Raw genomic sequence first — 8,689 nt, 5'->3', positions numbered from 1 at the left:
CTAGTCCACTCTCACACACCTGCTTTTACTTTGTCTGGACTACTACTTCTTGGAAGTCATTATGTCTTGCCTTCAGGATTGTACTGCTACAGTCATCTCTCCTGTTACAATTCTTTGAAGAATGGCTTCAGGATCTTTAATTCCACTTCTTTAAAAGGTCTATTAAAAACTTAGCTCTTGTCTGCCGCTGATCTGGATACAACAGTTTTGGCATTCATCAAGCAGAAAATTTGCTCACTTTAATTTTCCAGTCAGAATTGTGTAAACTGAATCAGTTGAGCAATCTTTGGTGTTGCCTGCTGTTTCTTCTGTTAGTCATTGGTCCTTCTCAATTAAGGCTGTCGGCTTCATCTTCAACAACCATCTTTTCCCGTCTTCAAATGAGTTAATTATTAGTAAACTGCTGGTGTTTGGGGGCACTGCACCCATAAACTCTGCTCAAGCATTAACGATTTCACCCTTCTTTCACCCAAGCTGCATCATAAATTTGATATTTGCTTTTGATTCAATTTTAGCTGAATTCACGTGACTCTAGTAGGGACTTTTTTCAAATGGATGTCTTACCTTCTTAGTGCCCCAAACTAGATCCTATTCAAACATGTTATAACAAAGTAGTGTGAGTTTATTTTGATATTTCATTTTAAAAATGAAATCCAGGTAGAGTTTTCATAATACACATTTTCCATGGACTTTCCGAAGAAATTTGAAACTTGTTCCTTGATTTCCTAAGAATGCTATTAGCATCATGTTATACTTTGAAGCCTCAATCTTCTAATCCCCAAACTTCTGAAGGCTTACTTCTGGGTAGGCCATGTTCTAGGCATCTGACACATATTAGCCCAATTGGAACCTTACAGTAACCGCAGGGATTAGTTCCATTTTATACTTTAGGGAAATGAAGCATGGAGTGGTTGAATAACTGGACTAAATTCAACACATCTAGTAATTGACAGCTAGAATTTATATCCTGACCGTTTGCCTTCAGAGCCTATTGTCTGTATTGAACTGCCTCTGTTAGCTCACCTCTGTGTGAACATGTTTTCCTTTTTCTTAGGAATGGGAATGCTGGGGTACATGGTAAGTGTAAGCTTAAGTTTATAAGAAAATTGCCAAAATTTTCCAGAGTGGTTGTATTGTCTTAATTCTCACCGATGACTCGTTTTTATTACCTCTTTTTCTATGTGTGTGGGGTAGGGTTACAGAATATAGGGCAGGTGTGTATGAGGGTACCTGTGAATGAGACAAGAAGTTAAGGCAGCTGTTGAGGTTTCGGAAGTTGGTGGGAAGGGCTGTAGATGCCTGGAAACACACTTTTAGGGACTAGGAAAGTTAACTGTACCATCAAACAACAGCAAGAAGCCAAACCAACATGTTTTGATTTGTCACTACTGATTACCTTATTTGCCCAGCTAATTTTTTACTTAAACTGTTTAAGAAATGCTTGCATGTGTGTTTTCCTAGGGAAATACCTGACTAATTTGTAGCAGTGCTAATAGACATTATATTGATTAGTTATTTGACTCTAGGCCTATTTCCTGACCTTTCTGATGGTAAAATAAAGAAATTAAGTTGAATGCCTTAATAGATTTTTATTTCCTCTATTTCTTTGAGGGAAAAAAAACCCAGAATTGGCATTTGACCTTAAATGAGCCAAGAAATCAGACATGCATTTATGCTGATATTTTTCCTTGAAACTTAGAGTAATCTAGAAGGGTCAAACCAAAAAACCACGCCTAGTGGCATCAAGCGAACTCCTAGTGTCCCTGTAGGACAGAGTTGACCTGTTACACAGGGGCTCCAAGGATGTCAATCTTCATGGAGCAGTTTGCCGCCACATCTTTCTCTGTTGAAACTGCTACTGGCCTTTTAGTTAGCAGCTGAGCATTCAACTGCTGTGTCACCAGGTCTCTGCTGGTAGAGTCAAGGCCTGGAAATTTAAGCCACTATCCTTTGGGAAAGCTGGTGGTGGTATAATGGGCTAAGTGTTAGGCTGCTAAGCACACAGCCGGTAGTTCAAACATATCAACTGCTCCTTGGGAGAAAGATGAAGCTGTCTGTTCTCCTGGAAAGCCCCACAGAGCACGTCTAATCTATTCTTCCAAGTTGCTGATTTGTTCTGAATCAACTACGGGACTTTTTTCTTTTCCTTTCAACTCTAGGGCTTTTTGTCACTGTCATCACATCCTGTCCACTGAGGGGAGGTGTTCACTGCATCCCAAGGCAGGAGGGTCTACCTTTAGGCAGGCGTGACTCAGAGGAGATATTCTCTATGTTGGATATAAGCTCCACTCATTGATTCCAGTTCTATTACTTTGGGATGCTGCTGAACTCTCACAGTTGTTCTATGTGACATCCTTAAAGAAATTTGAAGCTAGCATCATTAATTCATTTATTTAGAATTATATTTTTCTTTCCATAGCATTATGGTGGATGAGACTGATCAACTTGGAGGGAAGATATCTCTTAGTAGAGTTAGTGGAGCATGCTTTTTTCGATACTGTCTAAATGAAATATAAGGACTACATTCAGCTGTGGAAATAATGACATTAGCTGTCTTTGTAATATAAATAACATTGGCAGATGGGGATAGAGGTGGCATTTAATGTAGTACAAACAGTACCACAGCATGCCAAAATTTAACATTAATCAGATTGAGTATGGTTTCCTGACTTTCTCCTCTTCCATGAACTCCAAGCAGAATTTGAGGTACATTTGGTAATGATACCCAGATGGACTCTAATCAAATAAAGGATTATATTAAAATATCTTTTGGGTTGACGGTGAAATGACAATATTTTTTGTCTAATTCCTATTGAGTATAATGAATTATTGAAGTTTAGTAGACCACAAGTGAATAAATAATCAAACCCACCAAATTTTTCTTAGCTAAGGCCAAATCCAATTAGAGTGCAACAAATTTTTGGTGGATGCTATCGTTGTGGCCACTAAGAATATATTTTTGATCCTTAGAATTGAGATGTTGTACTTTTAAGAGTTATTTTTGTAAGAGAAAGTTTGTGGCAATGATTTCCCAACTTAATGCATTGACAAGGTCCTGCTTTTCTTGTAAATCTAATAAATTTTTGGCATTTCTAGAACTCACAAGTAATTCGACTTAGGATCTATCCTACACTAGTATCACCTCAACTGATTGATGACATGACATTATAGCAGGTGATTAGATTAGATCAAGGTCATTGTATCACATGACATTCACAGGTAGAAATGTCAGGATTCCAGCTCACATTTTGGGACTCAAACTTGATCCATATCATGTAGATATATCCCACATTTTATTTATCCATTCACCAGTAGAAGGATATCTGGGATACTCTTAGTTATTTAATGCTATCAGAACAAAATATACCACAAATGAGGGCTGTAAAGAACAGACATTAATGTTCTCTCCATTATGGGTGTGGTTCTAGGGAAGCTGCATTTCTTTGTAAACAGTTAGCAGGGACAGGTTCAGACGTCTGCGGGACGGGGCACGCAAGTGTGAGGCAGGTTGCAATAGAAGAGAGAGAGAGTGGTAACACCTGTGGAGACTACAGAGTTCACGTCCTTTCTAAGGGGTCAGATGCTAATCAGCTTAGATTGTTTATCTTATGGAAAAGTGGCTCAGGGTTTCCAGATTTCCTGATTTTTCAAGAGAGGTTAGAAATCTACATTTTAAAAATTGCTACCCTTTAACATAGCTCAGCCTTGTGTGGGCCCACCAAACAGCCGTGCTGGATCCTTCCTGGTTGGCAACCTTTTGCATATGAGGGCTCCTGAAAGTGCATGGGAAAAGGTAATTTAAATATCACGGCATTTTTCCACGAACTTATTGAAACTCCCTTGTCTAAAGTTGCACGAGGTGTGCTATGAATTGGATGACGAAAAGTTGGCGATGTAAGCACACTGCAGAGGTTGCTTGGTTTGAACATGGTGCTTCGTAAGCCTGGTGTTTGCCTTCATGTGGGCCAGCTTAGGTGTAGATCGGAGGAGAAATTGTTTTCTGTATATATGTATTTTTTAACCCCCACCTAATTGGATGCTTTAATTTTCAGACAGGACCAGTTGTGAGTGTATGGATTCCTGAGTGAGACCTGGAACTCAAGCAAGGAGAAACTTTCACGGAACAGCTTCCACTGAGAGTGAGTCTGAGAGCCACTTGTCTGCATAATGTGGAATGTTCTCAGCCCAGAGTTAGCTCAGAAAAGAGGTGGTTTCACTGGCGAGGAGTGGTGAGTCTGGCTGCCCTCCACTGGTAAATAGATAAAGCTAACGGCTTCCATGAAAATGGATTGCCTCCTGCATTCTTAGTGTTTACTGTGAAGAGAAACTTTAGTATTGTGGAAAATGACAGCAGTGCCATTTAAGAGAATATCTCTAAAAGCAAGTTTAAAGTACATTGTGGAGTCTGACTTTCTTCTACCAGTTAGGTGTACCTAACTTGCCTGTGTTTTTGTTTTGTTTTTTCTTTTAACCTTTCTCTGGTCCAAATCAGTCAAAGGCAAGGCCAAATCCATGTAAGGACCTCTTCCTGGAAATACTCAGCCAACACCAAGGTGATGGTCAAGGTTCTTCCCAGCACCATTCTAATCATGATCTTAGCAGGTTTCCGTTCCTTTGGCTGTGGTTATTTTAGGCATAGGCATGTGACCCAGTTTGGGCCAATGGGAGATAAACGGAGGAGATGAAGGGCAGTCTCCAAAAGGCTTCTTTCAGGGAAAGGTTTTCTTGTTTTTGAGGAAAAGCAAGAAAAATAGCCCCTCTTCTTCCCAGAGTATCTTGTGTTTAGATGTAACATCTGGAACTGCTGCAGCCATCTTGTACTATTCTGAAGGTGGTGCCCACGAGGAGGGCAGAGCCACGATATCGCAGAGATGCAGACCTGGAACCCATTGCCCAGAGCCACCTGCACATATATCTCTTAAAGACTCACTGCCATTGAAGTCAATGCCAACTCCCAGTGACCCAATTGGACAGAATAGAACTGCCCCACTCGGTTTCCGAGACAGTTAACGTTTTACAGGAGTAAACCGCCTCATCTTTCTCCCTCAGAGTGGCTCTGGATTTCAAATTGCTGACCTTGCAGTAAGCAGCCCAACACATAGCCCACTGTACTACCAGAGCTCCTTTACTTAATAGATAGGAGATAGTAAACTCCCCTATTATTTAAGCAATGTTGCTTTAGGATTTTCTGTTACTTGCACTCAGAAGTTAGCAGGATTCACTTGGTTTCTCACAAGTCCTGTGCTGTCCAGTAATGTTTTGTTGTGTTTAGGTTGCTTTTGCATATTACATTAAAACTTTTGTGAAGTCAGGGGCTATGTTTATTTCCCTAGCTTATCTAACACTAATGCTATGTTCTTAATACAGTGATTTGTACTTATTTACTAAATTAAATTATCTGAATGCTAGAGTAGTTGAAAAACCAATCCACATAATTGAATAATTATAGAGGTTTTCTTTAAATCACACCCTTTCCTCTAACTACACAGCTTCTCTCTAGGTGGATAAGGCAAGTCAAGTTTGGCTGTAAGGTGACGGTGACCACTGTGTAACATGGTCATGTGAGTAGTTCTGCTGAAAAAAATCTTGCTTGATGTTTTACCTGTCGTTTCTGTTCAGCTTTACCATCCAAATCTACTTCTCTGACAAAATATTGACTTCCATCCTGGCTAATGAGATTTGGCTTAATTATAACATGGAGAATAATTCACTGTCCATTTTCTATGTTGATTATAGGAATTCGAGCCATGCAATGCAAGAAACATAATTCAGGAATAATTTGTACTTGCACATTCCCAAAGATACCCAGAAGTGCCACCGTGTCGCTGGAGCTGTTTTAGGACCAGTTGTGTGTGTGTGTGTGTGTGTGTGTAGGTTAGGTTTAATGAGCATCTTCACTCACAGAATGGATTGTATTGTTGTATATAGTTTAATGACCTATGAAACAAAATATTTTTAAAAGATTTTTTATGGCCCTAATACAAGAAATCTGTGTACTCTTGTTTCTTTAAAATCTTGCTATTATAACTCGAAAAAAGCTAGCCAAACGCACTACCATCTAGTCAATTCCTCCTGAGGACAGAGTAGAACTGCCTCAGGATGCAGAGAACTGCATTTTGCAGAAGCACAATGCACAGTTATCTTTCTCCCATGGAGTGGCTGGTGGGTTTGAACCAGCGACCTAGCAGTGAACAGCCCAACACTTGATGAACAGTTGGCACCTCCATAACTTGAAAAGGCATGGGGATAAAAAGATGCTCTCATTTGTTTTTTTCTTGGAAAGCTATGGTATTGTCTTTTCCATTATGTTAGCCATGTGTTATAACCTGGCAATGCATTCTGAGGGCTTCAAACCATGATTTACATTACAGATTAATTTGCTCAATTTGGGTCTTGTGATTAGAATCATTTCTTAGAACATAGGCATGTGCTTGGCTCGCCCTTGAAATGTAGTACAATACCATTATTTAAAAATGTAAGAACTCTAAAAATCACTAAGATCACCTTTAAAGTGTTTTATTTTATACATGTTATGAAGCATTTGTAAGACATGTAAGACATGACTTAGCCTAAGGCAGTCATGGCAGGCATGTGCCCTAAGTAATCCAAACCACTCAGAATGAATCTTAAGGCATTCACTAAGAATGTTAGATAAAGGCACTCAATCTTTTTTGCTGTTTTTCAACCTGAAAATACAGCCACTGTGAACTGCTGAATGCTAGTTTCTGATCAGGAATAAGAAGTCAACACTGTGGAACAGAGCAGAGGGAAAAAATTCCTTGGTCACCCCTGTTGAACTCAGGCTAGTATACCTCTAGACTGTTCATGTACTTGAACTGGTAAATTCCTTATGCATTCCAGTTGGCTCTGGGTTTTCTCTTCATATATATGAAAGTAGTCAAATGATAGAACTTTATCATTACCCATTCTAGACCTATATGTGAAAACTCCAAGGATTTATTAAAACTTGAATTAAAATTAAGCAAGTTAGGCTTATGATACAGATGTGTGGGATCGTAGATAGCTGCTGTCCATTCCTTGATTTTATTTGAATACTGCATTTTCCTATAAATAATATATGTGTTAAACAGTTTTGCAACCAGTACAACCCATTTTGTATTCATTTCCCATGTGTGCTGCACACTGTTTATATGAGTCCATGTTATTTCTATGGGTGCAAAATACAGTATTCAGGGCAAGGGCCCTGGTAGTAGACAAATTCCTACTGTAAAGAACCGACTTCTCAGCCCTTCCTTTAAAGGTATGAGCAGGGTCATGGCAGCACAGATGACCATGCCCAGGTTCTATCTTAATGCAAGTCCATGAAAATTGGTTTCTAGACATAAAGCCATGGACACATTACTAAGGCTTTTAACTGTCTTTTAAAAATATTATTTAAAGATGTGCCAGTCTCTTTTTTTTTCCCTCTTATTTTTCAGAGTCCTGCTGGCACAGTGGTTATGAATTGCATGGCTAACCTCAAGGTCAGCAGTTCAAAACCACAGGTTGCATCAAGGAAAAAAGATGAAGCTTTCTACTTCCATCAGGAGGTACAGTCTCAGAAACCAACAGGGGTCGTTCTACCCTGCCCTATAGGGTCACGATGAGTTGGTATCAACCATGGCAGTGAGTTTCTTTCTCCTTTTTTTGGGTAGTCATTCAAATTTCATATTTTTCATCGATTTTACTACGCGTTCTTATGTTTCCTTCTGGATTTTTAAAGATGATAAGTAGCCTTAAGGAGCTTTTGGAGTATAGTGACTGCTAACTACAAAGTCAAATTCAAACCCACCAGCTGCACCAGGAAAGAAATATGAGGCGGTGTCTCAGAAATCCTCTTGGTTATTTGAAAGAGACACATAGTACGTTAGTAATTACATAGTAAAAGGACAGGCTTGTTTTAGTTGTGTGCTTCTCCCTTAGCCCTCCAGAATTTGAATCATGGTTACATAGTAGAAAAATTTATACTCTTTTGTTTTAAATGTTAAATGAAAGTACTAAATGAAGGTACCTACTTCATAAAATGGTACCTTAAACAGATCATTAAAATAGGTCTTTCCCCTTCCCCTCCCGATCCCATCGTCAATACTGACCCATAGAGACCCTGTGTGTTTGTTTCTAAGACTGTAACTGTTCATGGGAGTAGAAAGCCCAGTCTTTCTCCCTCAGAGTGGCTGATCGTTTTGAACTGACAACCATGCGGATCACAGCCCTACACATAATCACTATACCACCAGGGCTCCTCAAAATAGACATAGCAAAATTCAGATGTTAACTGAACACCAAGTTAAACTTTTTGTCAATACCAAACTTACTCTATGACCAAAAGACGAACACCAGACTCACTGCCCTGGAGTCGAATATGACTCGTGGCCACTCTGGGACAGTGCAGAGGTGCCCCTGTGTGCCTCCGAGACTAACTCAACGGGAGGAGTTATCCCAGTACTCGGTTACAGTACTCTTAAAAATTCTGAACTGAACTCAACATTTTAAATATGACATTCCTTTGCTGATGTGATATTTCCAGGTTATTAAAAATACTTACTATATTGTGCTAAACTATGCCACTTGAACTAGACATCTGTTCCCCTGGCATTATCATTATTGTTAAGAAATACTTTAAAAATTGTTTTATTTTGTTCCTCATTTGAAAAACCCCATGAACACAGCTGGGACACATATTTAAGGC

The 8,689-nt window shown here is 39.3% G+C and overlaps 1 protein-coding gene across 4 annotated transcripts in view; it reads left to right on the top strand.

Moving 5' to 3' along the window:
• Positions 1-4,052: 4,052 nt before the first annotated feature.
• CDC42SE2 (CDC42 small effector 2) overlaps positions 4,053-8,689 on the top strand; it is a 67,918-nt gene continuing 63,281 nt past the window's right edge. For 2 of the 4 annotated variants that reach the window (XM_004696593.2, XM_045285143.1), the window contains exon 1: positions 4,053-4,139. The gene's annotated coding sequence lies outside the window, so the exon portion shown is untranslated. Of the gene's footprint in view, positions 4,140-4,210; positions 4,230-8,689 lie in introns of those variants that run through there. The other 2 variants (XM_045285144.1, XM_045285145.1) reach the window with 2 other exon arrangements.

The sequence above is a fragment of the Echinops telfairi genome, unplaced genomic scaffold (assembly GCF_000313985.2).
Source record: "Echinops telfairi isolate 266 unplaced genomic scaffold, ASM31398v2 ScPeMD7_7469;HRSCAF=8507_1, whole genome shotgun sequence".
In the NCBI taxonomy this organism is placed as follows: Eukaryota; Metazoa; Chordata; class Mammalia; order Afrosoricida; family Tenrecidae; genus Echinops; species Echinops telfairi.
The sequence above is the reverse complement of the archived record's forward strand: the minus strand, read 5'-3'. Positions and strand labels throughout refer to the sequence as shown.